The sequence below is a fragment of the Bidens hawaiensis genome, unplaced genomic scaffold (genome assembly GCF_021521415.1).
Source record: "Bidens hawaiensis isolate Kalapana, Puna unplaced genomic scaffold, B.hawaiensis_p1.1 tig00020218_1, whole genome shotgun sequence".
NCBI classification, from domain to species: domain Eukaryota; kingdom Viridiplantae; phylum Streptophyta; class Magnoliopsida; order Asterales; family Asteraceae; genus Bidens; species Bidens hawaiensis.
The window spans coordinates 72,181-85,096 of NW_027493073.1; the positions used below are offsets into that span (position 1 = coordinate 72,181).

Below are 12,916 nucleotides of genomic sequence, written 5' to 3' on the forward strand. Positions count from 1 at the left end.
GTCCCGTATCAACCTCCATGGGGTGGGTTTCCAATGTAATAAGGAAGATGGCACCGATCTTAGATGAATTCGGAGTCCCCACAAACAGTCGCCTTGCATGATAAATCGCAAGGGCCAGCTGATATCGGAGATATGCGGGCATAACGGTACCTGTATACGGTACTAGTTCCGGTGTATCTAGGAGTGCTTCGGAACCGGATCCTCAGGAGGCTGGGGAGCCGCTGTCGGCCAAGATACCCGGGCGTAATGATTGATTATTCCCCATTTCTAGTGGGGCAAACCTGTAGCCGTGGGAGTGGAGAGCCACGACAAAAAACTGCTGTGTTGATGCTATATTTGGAGTGCTTATCAAAAGATGATCTTAGAAATTAGTCTCTGTATAGAATTTGATGTAATATCCAGTGTCTTTTGATGTATTTATTCAAATTTGTAATTTATTATTGGTTTAATATAAAATTTATGTAGTTAATTGTTATTAGTTTCAATTCGTTTATATATTCAAATTTGTAATTTAGTATTGGTTCCATATCAAATTTTTGTTTTTATTAGTATAAATCCGTTTATATATTATGAATATATAATATTATTTTATATAAAATTTATTTATACCTTAGATAGGTAAATTAAAAAAACATTATATACTACTAAGCGGTGGATCGGGCGATAAGCCACGGATCGATGTTAAACACAACCCTAACCCGCTGCCCCCAATCAGTTTACACATTCCATCTCAAACAAACACCACATTTGACACTAAAACCCTAATTCGTCGTCCCCCAATAGTCCCGAACTTCGTCACCAACTCCGACCCGGCAACAATAAGGTATGATGTTTAACGGGTTTGGGTTACGGGTATGATGTTTAACGGGTTTGGGTTTGTGATAAACGGGTTTGGGTTACCTTGTTCGATTGCTCTTGATTTAATTAGTAGATCCGTAATTAGAGACTCTGATATTGTTTATTTTTATAATTTTGGTTTCGGTTTGAGTTCAGATCAAGTTTAGAGTGAATTTGATTATGATATGAATTGATAATTTAGAGTGAATTTGATTATGATATGAATTGATAATTGGGTTACGGTTTGAACCTGAAACGGGTTTGGGTTACAGGTTTGACCCTGAAACGGGTTTGGGTTACGGGTTTGACCCTGAAACGGGTTTGGGTTACAGGTTTGACAAGGAAACGGGTTTGGCTTACGGGTTTGACAATAACCGGTTATATTTATGTGTTAAACATAGATGGCGGATAGATACATTGAAGGGGACGACGTACTTGATGTTTACGAGCATTTGAGGTTTGACCAGCAGTCCGATTATCAAATCCGGTTTACGCAGCTTCGGGGAATGGAGCCAAAACCTAACTCGTTCTTGTCTAGGGAGTTTATAAGAATGGTTCGGGCGCAAAACAGGCTGGAAAGAATTGTGGGAACAAATACACCGTGGGAGAGATTGTTTACCGCAGAGGAGCCAGCTTACCGGGTCCTCACGCTAGAGTTTTACTCAACGTTCGTTTTCAGATATTTTTTTTCGTTTTCAATTAACTTATAAATAAAGTAACATTTTATTATTTAACCAACATGTAAATATTGTTTCAGGCCACGCCCGGAGGGAGATTTGCAGGTCCCGATGCTGGTTGAGGGTGCGGATACCAGTAGGGCGGAGGTTCGGTTCCGTATGTTGGGGATTTGGCATAATCTGTCGATGGAGGAGTTTGCCATTGCGCTGGGCTTGTACACGATTGAGGATATAACCGCCCCTGTTTACACGCAGAGCATACACGAATCACCAGATGACGTGCTGAGACGTTTTTGGACGACGATTAGCGCTACACCTTGGCCTATAAAAAACGGACAATTTGAGCCAGACGCCAAAGCCTCAGCCATCAGGGACCCGTTGCACAGGTTTGTATATTATATTATATTATATTATATTATATTATATTATATTATATTATATTATATTATATTATATTATATTATATTGGTACCAACACAGGCTTATCGCACACACCGTACAGGGTCGTCACGGGGGTTCAGAACACTGCAACCTCCGTGACCTGTTTTATTTGCGATGCCTGATTACAGGGAGACACTGCAACCTAGCTCGGGGTTTCGGCGACTACTTCGCCATTTACTCGAACAGACAGGGTCGCGGGAAATTGGTTGGTGGAATGTTCGTTACGCGGATTGCGAATTATTTCGGCTACGGGGGCCGACTGCAGCAACTACCCCATTCAGCCGCCGCTTCCGCCGCAAGAGCTGGACCGTGGACGGGCACAAGGCATGCAAATCGTCAAGAAGATTAACCGCCTGGATCACCTGGTCACTAATTTCAATTCTGCCCCATACGAAGAGGTCCCACTTGTTGAGCCTCCGCCAATCGAGGAGCCGGAGGTGGAAATTCAGGGCCCCGCGGTTGACATGGATGAGGACGATGTTCAGGTACGTTATATTTTATCATTTAATTTTCTTTTTGGTATCTTCGTCTTATTAACGTTAACTTATCGTGCTCATAACAGCCACCGCATCAGCACCCGCAGCGCGTTCCGCGTACACATCGCGCGGTGCGTTTAGATCCGGCCACTGACTCCCGGCTACTGAGACTAGAGACCCAGGTGACCTGGATGGTTGGTTATTTGTCTGCTCAGCAGCATGGAGCCCAGTACATGGTACCGGCGCCACGTTTCGATGAGGAGGGGAGAGATGACGACGCGGGTGGTGCCGCATTTTAGATTTGTTTTTTGTATGCTGTTACTTTTTCCGAACTCGTTTGTTTTTTTTTCGAACAAGTAATGTAATAATTATTATTATTTTATAAATCTGGTCATGCGTTATGCTTAAAATTGTTGTTTCGTTATTAGTTTAAAACCGACAAAAATTCTGTTACCACACCCGACGTACAATAAAAGAAAACAAACATAAGTCGTTATTATTATATAAATCTCGTTCCTTTTCACCGGACATACAAAATTGTTGTTTCGTTGTCACTTTCCAAAACCGATCAAGAAACGGTTACACCCGAGCCAGAAAAAAACAAACCAAACAAAACAAAAATAAGGGGTAAATAAAACAAAAGACAACAAAATGACAAAATCATAATTAAATAACAAAAAAGACAGCTAAATGACAAAAAAAACACAACTTTCAAAAACACCCAAGCTATAAGCGACGGATCGGCCGATCCGTGGCTTAATGGGTGGGTGTTTCCAAAACACCCCATGGTGTATGTAAAAACCCCCCTTTATAAATTGGGTAAAGGTTGTGATGTCCAATAAAATAATGAAGAAAATACGTACAAACTCAGGTGTATGAATCTCGTATTCAAACAAAACCTGCACTTGTCACATCACATCATTTACGGCTTTCCTAACCTTACGCGTCTCCAACCAATTAAAAAAAAAAAACAGAATATTTATAAATTATTTTATCTAGTGTTACCAATACAATACCATCACTCGAGATATTAAGAGTTCAATGAGACATTGTCACATGCTAAACTATATTTGAGGTTATTTGTATTTTTTTTTTTTTGTCTAATTTGAATATTTTAAAAATAAGAGTGCTTAGTTTAAACATAGTTTATATATAAAAAAATGGAAATGGATCATGTTCGTGTAAACTAAGAATACAAATGTCGCTTCTGGTTTATATATGTTACAATTTCTGGGTTACTTTGTGACACATTTATATAAGATTTTCGAGTTTGTATCACGTTCAACCCATTGATCAACCTGCAAACAACAACCCTAATTACAACAAATTTATAATATGAATCTGAATCAACTAATTAATAAACGAAAACATCAATGTTTAATATTTGAAGGCAACCGAAACAAGAAACACAAAGAATAAACATGTCCTAGTGATTCCAACTACACGACCTTGAGATGTGTTGAATGGCTTCCCCCCATAACTAGTATTACCACCCACACGTGTATCACTTGTATTGCACACATCAACTCCAAGTTTCCCACTTTGAAATGCTTGCATGGGATTCAAACACAACTCATTGTTATCACTTAAATCCAAATTCTCACCTAATCTTTTAAAAAAACTAGAATCAAATGGTACCACTCCACTCAACAAATTCATACTCAAATTCAAATGGTAAATGTGTGAAAGATTCGCCATACCGAGCGGTATGTTCCCGGTTAACCGGTTGTTTTGCAATGACAACGTGGTTAAGTTCCACAAGTCACAAAAAGTTGAGGGGATGTTGCCCGTGTAGCCGGAGTTTGCGAGGCGAAGCTCGCGCAGCTTCGTCAGCTGACCTAATTCCACGGGCAGTGCAATATGCATTGGGTTATTATCCATGATTAAATACTCTAACCGCTTCAATTCCCATAATCCAGCCGGTAGTTTCCCGCGAAACTGATTATTACTCAATGCCATGAAGACTAATGAAGTCAATCTTCCTATGGTGTTTGGAATGCTTCCGGTGGGGAGTTTGATGTCAAGTCTAGCTTTTGAAGCATGCCGAGTCGCCCGATCGGGTTTGGGACCGGACCGGTGAGCGAGTTGTAGCTAAGATCAAGTTCTAATAGGTTCTTTAGGTTGCATAGTTGGACCGGTATGGGTCCGGTGAGTTGGTTGTAGCTTAAATCAAGATGAACAAGTGACGACAAGTTCGATATCTCCCTCGGGACCTCACCGGAGAATTTGCTTTGTGATAATGTTAATATTTGAAGTGAAGATAATGTGGAGAATAACTGAGGAGGGATGGGACCCACAAGACTAGGGTTTGATCTAAGACTTAGCTGTTGCAAAGACGAAGGTGGTGGTGGTGACATAGAATTAATATTAATTGTGGTTTTGGTTACGGTGAAGCAGTGAAAAAAGAAGATGGATTGAAGGTATGGAAGTTGAAAGATTTGTGGAGGGAAAGTGGCAGTGTTTTTGCACTTGGGGTTTGGTGGGGTGCCAAAGTTAAGTCTTGTGACATGTAGGTGGGAGTCTTCTTGGACACCGGGTTTGCACTCGATTCCGACCCAAGAGGCTGTGGGTTTACACGGGTTGGGGTAGTCGGTTCGCCATTTCCGGTCGGAGGATAGGGTTTCCATGATGGTGTAGAGTGTTTGGAGCTCGGATGGGTCCATGGTGAGTGGTGGTTGGTGGTGAGTTTGGGTGTCATGATGAGTGGTGAATGTTAGAAAGACGAATATGATCAAAGTAAGCATTGTTGGGGAGGGTGTGTTATTGGTGAAAGTTGTGAAATTGAATCAGAAGAGGTTGGAGTTTGCTTATAGTGTGGAATTATATCCCATCAAAAGAAGGGGGTCTCAGATCTTGTGAATAGTGTACTTTTTATAAAGAAAAAGGTATGACATGTAATTTAATTTCAAAGGGAACATGTAACGGCTAAAATAATATAATGCGTATAGTGTATACTGTTTAATTTCAAAAATAAAACTTGGGTTTTTCATTATTTAAAAATTAAAACCACGGAAGAAAGGCATGCCTCTATCTTTTGAACACATGGAATGATTTGTCATATCCTAGAACATTCATGGAATCCTTAACCAAAATCATGGTCATTACATCATATAGAAGAATTTACAGATATTGACTACAATGGAGATCCTACACTATGCAGTTAATGAGGTAAAAAAAGACCGATATTTAAGATATAGGTCATCACAGTGGAATATCGGTAATTTTAGCATCATGTAGAGAACATATATATATATATATATAGCAATTTAACACTAGCAATTCAATACTCCCCTACCATTAACAAATTAACCTTTTGCAACTTTCAAAACACTAACAATTGTAGCAAGTAGCTAGAGGATAACCGATAACCAATATCCTGGCCAATATTACACATGGAGACCGATAACCGATATTACGACCAATATTGACTGCATAGATCTTACATGCATAGTAGCAAATAGCAGTTCGATAACGAGGCAGTCACATTACAAATATATAAAAGAACTTGTATTTTTAAAGTGGTTTGTCATTTAACTTGAAAAAAATTGAAAAGCACAACTTATGTCAAAACCGAGAATCAACTAGCTAATGTACTTGCTTAAACAACACCTAGTGGTATAGTAGCATATGTGGTCCAAGTTTCGGGCCTTATTCGTTTCCAAACGCACTAAAAGTTGTCAAATAATAGGAACTAGACGATCTTATTTGGTAAATACCTAACGAAAGACTCCTATCTTCCTTTTATTATGGTATTTCTGAACAAGTTATTGGATAAAAAGTTTCAAGGTTTTGACCATTTATATTTGTAACAAGCTTGGACCTGATAATATTTATCACACCACAGATTAAGTTATATTTCAAAATATGCTGAGCTTTGCGTGACAATTATATTTATAGCTATGTATTTAAGCCTGGCATTTGAAGGTAAATTATTTATTGCTCTTGACAATTCAGTTGGAGTCTTTAGCTTCAAAAAGTAAGAATACAAAGCAAATTTTCTAAGAAAATGATAGATACAGAGTTATACCAAAAAGACAATACATTAGACAGAGACCCATAATTCAGGCCACTGTGTGTTTTTGGCTTCCGGTACATAAACTATTGAAAAATAAGTAAACTTTTGCAATAAAGTAACATCACACCTGTCTCAGGAGCTTCAAGCCATATTTGCAGTTGTAGATTAGAAAAACCAAACCGATTTCTACCCACACGTATCACCCAAAATGCCACATTAGCAAACAAACACTAATTGAACATGCGGAGGAAATTGCTGGCGTATGCCATTGGCTTCACATCAGGGTGTGGCTGAACATTTAAAAAATTATATATTTATTAAAGAGTTAAAAAAAGATATCAATATAGAAAATGCAGAAAAAGAAGCAACATGATTATAAAAAGAACTAACCACTGCAGAAAATGTGACAATCTTGGGCTCCATGGTGGGGGCTTCAAATCGGATAAAGGCACCCTTGTTTCCCATCTGCATTACCCAAAAATTTTTCAAAAAAAGAAAACAAAATCATAAACAGTAAGAGTTAAAATTAACTACACAGCATAAAGACCAACAATATTAAATTACCTGGTCACAGTAGTTTGGGGCCGAAAAAACAGTGATGAGTTTACCATCATGTTCAATTTCATACCCTTCATCTTTGACTTCATGAGACCGCACAACTAAATCTGTAAAATAAATCACAAGAATCAGTGAAAATGCACCCTTAATTTCAAAATAACAACTTTCTTCATTACATAAATGTTACCTAAATTGTTATCCTTCAAAAACCTTTTTGTTACATCTCCGCCAAAAGAGAGACCTACACCACGCTTGCTCGGTCCTCTACCAAGATTAGGTTGAGGATCACTCCATAATATCTCACACATTAGCCCTGAAACCAAAGTTTAATAAAAAATAATCAACTTTTATTCACAAAATAAAAATACAAAGTAAACAAAATACCTTCCTCTGGGGGCTCACAAACCGATCAATTGCTCTGATGTCAGAGAACTTTACTCCATCAGTGCTAAAAAGTCCACCATGAACAACAAATACCTTCTCGTTTATAACATGAGCTAACGGTAAATAACAGAAAACTTCTGCAAATAGCTCCACAAACTTATCACTCAATTTAGATCGCACCTCACCCTCAAACCCATAAATCTTGTTCATGCTTTTACTCTCATGATTACCACGTGAAAGATGTATAGCTGGAACAAATAAAGAAATTAAACCAAGTAATGAAAATCGCAAAATTATAATAACAGCTAAAGAGTAAAAACAGAAAATGATGTAGCCTTGTTACCTGATGGAGACATACACTTGAATGCAAACAGTGTTAGTATAACCTCCACAGAAAACGATCCACGGTCAACAAAGTCACCATTAAACAAATAGGGATTTTCTTCTGAAGGAAGACCATTGAGCTCAAAGATATTTAAAAGATCATAAAACTGCATCCATACAAAGTCGATTAATAGAAAACAATAAAAAAACGATAATAAAAGTATTAATCTTTAAATTACCTGACCATGCACATCACCACAAACGGTGAAGTGCTTTCCATCTGGAACGTTTATGTCAACCAGAGATGGCAAGGCCATCAAGATTTCTCGTGTCTTTTGAACAATCTCAAAGGCATATCTACGACACAAAGAACACTGTTAGAAAAAGTTGATATTAGTGATAAATGTGATATAAATAATAATACCGTTTATGTAACATCTTCTGATTCTTAAAGTCATCCAACATTTTCTTCACAAAATCTAAAGTTACTACATCTCCCTCTATTCTTGCACCAGTATATTGTGGCTCCACATCTATTTAAATAGAAAAAATTAAAAAGACTTGTCAGAATAAGATTTATAGCACGTGTTTTAAGGGATGTAATCATTCAGTTAATACACCGAAATGCACATAAGAAAGTTATAAATATCTACACAGATCAATTTTAACACAACTCCTTATTCTTAACTTATAGCTAGTAACTTTTTCATGGTCTAATAGCTTCTATTGCACAATTTAACTAGTTGTGATTTCGTAATGCTTTTACTAAGGTCAAACCTATATTTAGTATTGACTCTTTGTTAAGAAACCACCAGTGTAACCACCCAACCAACCAGTCTTGTTGTTGACCACTAAAAACATTGCCAGTGCTGCAGATGCGACCACAGTGGCTACAATGGGCCCCGCCACCATCATTAGTATAGCCACTAATGCTACTGCCACTGCCACAGATGCAGCAGCAACCAGAGGGGAGCGATGTGATGAGTCTGTGCCCGTCCCTAAAATGATAAAAATAGGGATACTGTAAATTTCCTATTATTGTACTTTGAATTAAATGGTTTATATATCACAAATTATTCAGTGGGATTAATTATGATAAACTTATGGAGTATTGTATTGTCAACTTGATTTTTTTGCACTAAGATATTTAAACTTTTTATGAGGGGCAAAATAGACGCATTCAAGTTTCAGAAATTTAGATTATTTTACTTTCTAACAAACGCCCCAAAGGATGAACTGTAACAACATCAGCAAGAAACAAGAAAAATTTTAACAGTCAGTAGTTCCTATTTGCCATCAATAAATAACTTCACTATTGCAAATAAGTATGTTATTAGCAACAACCTCACAAAAAATGTTAATAATAGCAAAAGAAAGAAGAAAAGAACAAAAAATTCAATATTAATGTCAGAGGTAGTATGTAAAAGCAGTTACTAATCTTCTGAAGGCCTATACTTCTACAGAAAATAACTACTCGTTTGTAAAAATAAGAACTTTGAAATAAGAAACGCCTAAAAGGAAAAGTGTAAACCACTAAAACATATCAATAAGCAATAATTATAAGAAAAATGTTACCTATGGTTCGGACGTCGATGGACTCAGCTACTGAGACTTGTTTAGAAGCAGGTACCGAAATCGCTTCCTCAAACTTGAGCTTCATAACAGCCTTTTCACATTCCTTTTAACTTTTTAGAAGCATCTGGATCATTTGGACATATTCTTTTCACCTAGTTTCATATTAAAGGTTTACGTTCAGTTGAAAGCATTTTCTGCACAAAATAAACGGGTACACAATGTCCTAAACCTAAACATTAAAATAAACTGATGATGCTTAACATTATCCTAACAAATTAGTACTAGATTACTATCAAGTGTGTTAAGCCAGCACTTGTAATAGAAACGTAAAAAATAATATAGAGATTACGTAATTGTTTGTTTAGGATTGAACCACATGATTAACATAAAACTTGAGAATAAACACTCTTCTAAATAAATAACCTAAAAGCATTTTACAAGATTCATCTACATTTAAAAGCGTAAAATAGGCAAGAAAGCATCAAGTGACCAGCACAAGCATACTGTGACTCAAACATCAGTAATAATAATGACTTAACCACACAAACACTACCTACTTAGGCTACTTGTTGTGGTAGGCTTTAAACATCACGTTAAAGCGCCACGTTACGACCACGCCACATCACTTTTGCCGCCCCTATTGAAGCCCCACAACAAGTAGCCTTATAGTGTTCTCCATATGATTCAAACAACACAAACCTGTTGAAAATCCTTGAGTGCTTCTTTAAACTTCCCCATAGCAAGATACGCAGCACCGCGCCGATAATAACCCTAAAAGCACCAAAAGCCTCATCAAAACAAAAGCCTAACATATCCGATTAAGAAAGAAACACAAATCAGCATGCCTTGGAGTACTTAGGATCAATCTCAATAGCCTTAGACGCATCCTGAATGGCACTGCCGTACTCCTCCAACTTAGCATGTGCAAAAGCAAGATTCGCCCAATACACAGCATTCTCACCGTTCAATTCAATCGCCTTTGTGTACAAATCAATCGCTTGTGAAAACTTATTAGCTGCAAATATGAGTGATTGAGTAGACATGTAACAACTGTACTGTATGATTGATTCAACGTACCTTTAAAGGCTTCATTAGCTTGTTGTTTGATTTCTTCGGCCTGTGAAGCCATTGATGGCATAATACGTCGGCAGTGAGTGAGTGAGATTGATTGATTGTGGTTTAGGGTTACAGTTAATGGTGTGTTGAGTGCATTAGACAGTGTTCTGTTAACACCGTGGTTTGGATGGATGGATTTGCCCTAGATGAATGCTTCTTCCGGCGCCTCTTTCATATCATTGATTTCTGGAAATGTTTTACTTTACTCCCTTGTAATATTATATAATTACATATCTTTACCCTACCTTTAATAAACTTAAGGGTGTCGGGTTGATGGGTCAACCCACTTTTTAACAGGTCGGTTTGGGTTGACCTGTTTAAGAAATGGGTGGTCTCAGCTGACTCAGGGCGTGTTCGTTTCACAGAATGGAATGGAACTGGAATTGGAATTTGCATGCGATTAAAAATTTTAATGAATTGGATTTGGAATTTAAACATTCCAGTAAGAATATGAATTGAAATCCAGTTACATTCTTAATGTGTTCGTTTGACAAATGAATATGAATCGTGTTTTTTTAACAAGGGTAACGACGAAAACATTTTAGTTATTTTAGTTTTTTGTTTTTTATTTATATTTTGCATTATAGTTTATTTATTTATTTATTTTGAATTTTATTATGGGTTTTCCATTAAAATAAAAAGACCTCTCAAAAAAAGATTTAAAAATAATAATAATAATAAATTCATAACTCAAAATTTAAATAAAAAACAAAAAAAAAGTAAAAAAGCTAAAATATTTTATTTGTTGTCCTCGTTAAAAAAACAAAAAAAAAACTCGAGAAAAGATTCCAATGAATTACCATGAATTCCTCCACATTTTGGAAGGATTTTGAATTCCTTTATTTAAAGAAATTTGAAAGAATTGAATTCCAATTCTTTGAACCAAACACACGAAAATAAAATTAAGATTCCAATTACAACGAAACGAACACGCCATGTCATGTGATTTTAATTTCAATTCCTTTGAATTCCCACGAATTCTATGAAACGAACAAGCCCTATTTTTTCGTGTCAAGTTTTGTGTTGTGTTAGAAATTGACACCCTTATATAAAATACATAAGTGTTGTAAAAATCGACCTATGCCGACCCCAGGAGCCTCGATATTGGCTACTCGGAGGCTTTAGGTGCTAGTCAGTCAAAACTGATCTTATTCGGTCAAAATTGGTCACAGTCGGATAAAAATCGGTCCAAATCGCCCAGCTCAACCTAATATATCCATATGCTATTTTAGTGAAATGCGATTCAACAAAATCGGCTCAAATACATTTTTTAACCTAGATGACTAGATCATAATCTTTTAAGTATTTGAGTTGCTATGTTAAAGGTTAAATGTTTAGATTTGAACTATTTTTAAGTATTATATTAATACTAATGTGTATATAACAATACTATGTTAGATACATGTGTGTAACACGGGTTGAAATAAATAAAATCATTTGAACCACACAAAGTGAAATACATCAAATGTGTTGAAGGATGAATATAAAGATGTATAATAAGGTACACTAAATTTACATTACGAAACATGAGATTTTAAATTTTTTTTATATATATTTCTTTATATACAATATTTGTATTTTATGAAAAAAGTTAACATACAAATGAAATTAACGTGTTAATTGTGAGAATCACGTAGAGTAATTATATATGAAAGTATAGTAATTATGTAATTACTTTATGATATAAACATAATTACTCCACTTGTATATATAATTAGTATATTTGATTACTCTATAATATAATTACATAATTACTCTACTTGTATATATAGTTATTATATTTTATTCTCACAATTAGTACGTTAATTTCATTTGTATTTGATTTAAACCGTATATTTTATTGTAAAATTTACTATTAGGTAAAAATAAAATTTTATGTACTTTCTACCTGTTTGTTTCCATTAGACACATTCCTCTCTTTGCTTTCTTTATCTGCTCCCTTTGATACATTTGTGATACAATCGAGAGTAAAAAATGGGAACACAAATTGCTCTCTTTGCTTTCTATATCAGCATATCAGCCGTAAGAGATTGCATCTATAAGAACCCTTCAGCCATAACTCCAAAAGTGATAATTAAAAAACGTCATTTTACAATATGATTTTAATAACATATATTGTATAGATTATCTATATCTATATTATATATAAAGAAGGAGTGATGGACAATGGAGGTAATTTTACAATTACATGACAAGGGCAAAAGAGTCATTTCATAATTGGGCATAAAAAATAATTTGCCAACACTTAGATCAATTCTTAAAGCACTTGGTGCAACTTGATGAAGCTTCATCCACTTATGAAATTACTCTCACGTCCTTTGTCTAATGAAGTTGGAGGAAATCCAAAGGTTTACCATTTAGTGGGGGTTCAAGTAATTATGACAATTATTATAAGTTATTATCCACAATACTATCATCTTAAAGTCTCATGATGTTAGTATTAGTTACTTCTGTAGCATCATTTTTTATATATGTGTGTACTTATTAAGAATTTCTATCAATGTTATATACAT

General features: G+C 35.9%; 2 pseudogenes across 1 annotated transcript; both read right to left on the minus strand.

Moving 5' to 3' along the window:
* Window positions 1-3,751: 3,751 nt before the first annotated feature.
* LOC143560067 (uncharacterized) lies at window positions 3,752-5,263 on the minus strand (annotated as a pseudogene).
* Window positions 5,264-6,226: 963 nt separating this feature from the next.
* LOC143560068 (serine/threonine-protein phosphatase 5-like) lies at window positions 6,227-10,494 on the minus strand (annotated as a pseudogene). The gene is made up of 12 exons (XR_013140048.1): window positions 10,365-10,494; window positions 10,133-10,302; window positions 9,987-10,058; window positions 9,288-9,439; window positions 8,137-8,245; window positions 7,952-8,069; window positions 7,732-7,879; window positions 7,389-7,636; window positions 7,192-7,317; window positions 7,011-7,111; window positions 6,837-6,911; window positions 6,227-6,736 (listed from the first exon to the last, which is right to left on the minus strand). The product of XR_013140048.1 is annotated as a serine/threonine-protein phosphatase 5-like (transcript).
* Window positions 10,495-12,916: the final 2,422 nt, after the last annotated feature.